At 57.0% G+C, this 5,029-nt stretch overlaps 1 pseudogene; it reads left to right on the top strand.

Moving 5' to 3' along the window:
* Window positions 1-200: 200 nt before the first annotated feature.
* LOC105941680 (large ribosomal subunit protein uL23-like) lies at window positions 201-654 on the top strand (annotated as a pseudogene).
* The last annotated feature ends 4,375 nt before the right edge of the window (window positions 655-5,029 follow it).

The raw sequence follows: 5,029 nt of genomic DNA, 5'->3' as shown, positions 1-5,029 counted from the left end.
GCTGTACTGGAGTCTGCGTGAGATACTGGGGGGACGGTGGTACTTGTCAGGGTGTCACTGTGTCCTGGTCTTGCTGCAAGCAATGTCCCTCCCAGAAATGACATGAAAGCAGCCAGCTACAGTTCCCTGAGGGCCAGGGAAGCTGAGGGGGTTGACAGGCCCCTAAAGACCCTTCAGGCATTTGTATTTTTTTCACCCGCATGGCGCTAAAGGCTAAGAAGAAAGCTCCTGTCCCTCCCAAAGTCAAAACCAAAGCACAGGCTCTGAAGGCTAAGAAGGTGCTGAAAGGTGACCACAGCCATGAGAAGATCCACACGTCACCCAGCTTCTGGTGGCCCGAGATGTAGCATCTGTGGCAGCCCAAAGACCCTTGGAATAGAGCCCTCTGGAGACACAGGCTTGACCACTATGCCATCTTCAAGTTCCCCTGACCACAGAGTCTGTGATGAAGATAGAAGACAACACACTCGTGCTCATAGTGAATGTCAAGGCCAACAAGCACAAGATCAAACAAGCCGTGAAGAGGCTTTATGACATGAACTTGGCCAGTCAGTACCCTGATCGGACCTGACAGCGAAGGAGGCAGACGTGCGGCTGGCGCCTCCTTATGATGCTCTGGGTGTTGTCAACAAAATTGGGCATCCAGCTTTCTAATTCGAAATATATATTAGAAGATCCCTCATGACTATCTCACAGCAGGGTCACCCTCATCAGCTGTGCCTCCCTGGCTCATCTGTAAGACGGGGTCATGAGATCGGGGCCCGGAGGCGTGGCCTAGCGGCTAAAATCCTCACCTTGAACATGCCGGGATCCCATATGGCAGCCGGTTCTAATCCCAGCAGCTCCACTTCCCATCCAGCTCCCTGCCTGTGGCCTGGGAAAGCAGTCGAGGACGGCCCAAAGCTTTGGGACCCTGCACCCGCGTGGGAGACCTGGAAAAGGTTCCAGGTTCCTGGTTTCGGATCGGCATAGCACGGGCCCGTTGCAGCTCACTTGGGGAGTGAAACATCGGATGGAAGATCTACCTCTCTGTCTCTCCTCCTCTCTGTATATCCGGCTTTCCAATAATAATAAAATCTTTAAAAAAGACGGGGTCGTGAGGTCAAGCCCAGAGGACAAGGTGGGAGGAACAGCAAGAGAGGGAGGCGTCACACCGACACTGTCCAGGGGCAAGTACATGGCCAAGCAGCCCTTCCCAGAGTGCCTGCTTTCCCTCCCCTCACATGTCCCTGCCGCTCACATGGGAGACCTGGGTTAAGTTCCTGGCCCTGGCACAACCTGGCTGTTGTGGGCATCTGGGGAGAGACCCAGCAGAAGTGCATTCTGTCTGTGCCTGCCTCTTGAACAAACACATAAAAATAATAATAATAATAATAATAATAATAATAATAATAATAAACATTGTTGTATATCCTAGAGCTTAGCTGGCTTCTGGTGGAGAGTGTTTGTTGAATGAATAATGTGAGTGGAGTCCGTGGCTTAGAGACTGGCAGGCACGGCGCCCATCAGGGCCCCCATCCTGCCCCCAGCGCCATGACAGTTACTGACCTTGGCATTTGCACACTAAGGCGGACACATGCCTCACCCCAGTCCTGGCCCTTCCAAAGAGCCCTGGCTGCACCCGTGTGACCACACCCTGGATCTATTGTTCGCCCCACCAGATGCTGGGGCAGCCTGTGAAAGCTGTCTCCCCAGAGGAAGCTGGGGTCCCTGGGTCTCCGCCAGGGTCACCCAGCCCTGGCCGCTTTCACATTGTCCTTCTGCCCCAGGGTTGGGGCCGGGAGACTGCCGCTAGCTCCCCACAGCGCCAGCCTGCCGCCTATGTCGGCCCCTCCCTGGCATGCGGGATGTGGGGCTGTGACCACTCCTCTGGTGGAGGACAGGGCTTTTCTCAGAGGCAGCTGCTTCTGTGTATCCCCTCCCAGCACCCCCACCTCTCCTGAAGTCAGGCTGATGACCTGGGGATGCTCAAGCTCAGGGTCGGCCTCAACCATCTCCTTCCTGCTGCCAAAATAGTCCCACTTCACAAACGGGTCTTGCTCCTGCTGTTGGCAGCCCCTTGGGCCAGAGAGGGGAGCAAGCCTGGAGCGCTCCTCCAAGGCCTGACCCGGCAGCTGTCATTTCCCACTCTTGCTGGCTGCTAGAGGGTGCTTTCGGCCCCACCCCGGTGCCCTGGTCTCCCTTTGCTATGCATTCCTTCTATGGCCTGTGCATTCACAGTCTTGCTGGCGACTCCCTGTCTGCAGGCCAGTGGGCTGCACAGAGAAGGGGCTGGTTAGAAGCAGGTGGGGCCAGCCCAGCCTCTTTCTCTCAGGGATGGTGTCCGATAAGGTGAGTTGACGGGGAGAATCCACGGCTGAAGGTGGGGCTGGGCAGTCCAGGCATGGGGAACAGTGCTGGGGAAGGGTAGAAGTCAGGGGTGACAGCCAGGCCGAGGCAAGAATCTTGGGGAGAGGGTGTAGAACCCAGAGCTGGGAACTGTCTGAGCTTCCTGGATACAGGACTCACAGTGTGACCACCAGGAGAGTGTCAGGAGAATTGGGCCATGCTGGCCGCTGCCCTGGAAAGCGAACTTGGGGCCGGACAGGCTGGACTTGCAACGTCCTGGTGAGAAGAGTGGAGCCACAATGAGTTAGAGAAAGACTCCAGCTGCCGGGGTCTCTGAGAAAAGGGTCTCCGAGGCTCAGGTAAGACAGATCAGCTCTGTGACAGCGTGGCCCTGTCTGGGACACTGGACAACCAGCAGGTAACCCCAGGGCCGCCTTGGCCTTCCCAGCTCTGTGTCGCAACTGTCCTCCAGGGCAGGCCTCTGTGCAAACACTTCTGAGTTTTCAACGGCACAAGCCTGGCTTCACGTCCCCCTGCTGCCATGCAGAGCACACGGGAGGCAGGGGCAGGAGACTAGAACTCTTCCATACTGAGCAGGTGGCACATTCCTGGCTCCAAGAGTCAGTGAGACAGGCCCTGGTCCAGGTCCCCTCTGGCCAACCCCAGCTGCTGGGGGCACTGTGACAAAGTCAGGCACAGAGCATTCACGTGCTGACCCAGGGAGGAGGGGGAGGGGCAGGCAACGGGAGGAAGGCCAGCTGGGCAGGTGGAGCCAGGGCCTGGCAGCAGGTATGGGGGAGAAGCAAGCGTGTCGAGGGCACAGGCTTGTGGACAGGTGGACAGAGCCTGGTGACAGGAGCCTGCCAGTGACCAGCCAGGTGGCATCAGCCCCTGGGCACACACCCCTGGCTTTTGGGCCATGGTATGTTCAGCGTGCCCTTGGTCAGGGGAGCCAGTCCATGGAGGACAGCACACCTGCATAGGCATCGGGAGAAGCAGGGCAGGGCAGGGTAGGGTGGGGTGGGACAGGACAGGGCAGTGGGCAGCAGGAGCTGCTCTTGGAGCTGACATGCTGGGTGACTGCAGGCAGCTACACACAGGAACCCGGAAGAGGCAGGCTGGGGCAGTGGCTGTGGGTCTCCCTGGGTACTGTCAGAGCTGTGTCCAAGGAAGGATATCAGGGACATAAAGGGCTTGAGTACGACCGTTAGAGGATGGGATAGGGTTTCCTGTGTCTCCCCAGCTCTGTGAGTGTCCACTTTCCTAAGGATCACAGTGGGACTTTACAGAGCCTCACCATGTACCACCTAACCAACACTCCTTCCTTCTCCTGGCCCAGGTTCCCATCCTGCCTGCAGGCTGCATCCACGCGTCATGCCCCCTTCACCTCCTTCTTACAGGGCCACTCTCCCAGTCTCCCCTCCTTTCTCATGGCTTCATTACTAATAAAATAATGATAGCTATATAGTCTATATTGTATATAATAATTATTATATAAAAATATAAAGGTTAGTTATTGATTACATGGTGCTGAAAATATGTATAACATGAAAGTGTCCATTTTAACTACCTTCACTTGCCTGTGCTGCTCCCATGTCATTTCTCAGCCTTGACCGGTGCTCCAGGTTATGTAAAGTGCTGGCATGGAAAGAGCCGGGTGGAGAGCACAGGAGAACTCGCTGTACTGCTTTTGCCACTTTCCTGTAAACCTAAAATGACTCCAAAGAAAAAAGGAAAAAAAATAATTCCCCAAACAAAGAAAGGCCTGGTTTTCCAGAGAATGCTGGGGTCGGGCTTGGGGAAAGGCCCGGGTAGCCTGGAGTCGGCCCAGCTGGCAGCGGACTCCTGGGCAAAGTGGGAGCTACTGGTGCAGAGTCCTGGCAGCAGCTTCCCTGTTTATTCTTGACTGAGTGTGGGGCCTCTGCATCCTTGGGAAGCTGTGCTGTGAGGACTGTGGGCCTAGCTGTCCCCCTCACTGGCCATACACGCGTGGGAGGCTGTGTTGGTGGCCCTGCCCCGGGGAGACCCTGTCCACCCAGTCCCCATAACCTATACCTCTGCCTGAAGAGAGTGGTGCTCACATGGCTGCCTGACCGAGGTGGCTCCTGTGGGCTCCTGTTGGCCACCCCGCGATGGTGGCCTCCACAGCCCCAGCCACCTGCCTCCCTCAGGACCCTTGCTCATGGTGCTGGCTCAGCCCTGCCCTCCTACTGAGTGTGTGCCCTGTCCTGACTGTGGCAGAGCCAATGACAGGGCCCTGCCATGCCCCCTGAGACTCCCAGGGGAGCCTCTGCCCAGGGCTGGCGACATTGCCTGATGCATCTGCTCCCTCTGCACCTGGCCCAAGGTTAGAAGGTCAGAAAGACTCTGCACCCAGGGGTAGAACCTCCTGGGGGGCTGCAGGGACTCCCTGGCACCAAGATCAGCCTGTTATGACCCGAGGCTGGCCTGGTCAGCCTGTGTTGTCCTGCCTCTGTCCCCAAGCCAGGCACACTGCAGGGGACAGAGGGTGGAAGTGGCCACTCCAGCAGGATGGGCATTGAAGGGAACAAAACAGGTGTCACAACCAACAGCCAGTACAGCTGCTTCCTCCTTCTAGACTTCTCTCAGTCTGTACTGTGGGCAGCACAGGAGGCCTGAGGCTGGAGCTAGACTTTTTAGGGAAGAGTGGTCATGCAACCGGCATTGGCTCAGAGGGCAG

Source organism: Ochotona princeps, chromosome 8, assembly GCF_030435755.1.
Source record: "Ochotona princeps isolate mOchPri1 chromosome 8, mOchPri1.hap1, whole genome shotgun sequence".
Taxonomy (NCBI): domain Eukaryota; kingdom Metazoa; phylum Chordata; class Mammalia; order Lagomorpha; family Ochotonidae; genus Ochotona; species Ochotona princeps.
The sequence above is the reverse complement of the archived record's forward strand: the minus strand, read 5'-3'. Positions and strand labels throughout refer to the sequence as shown.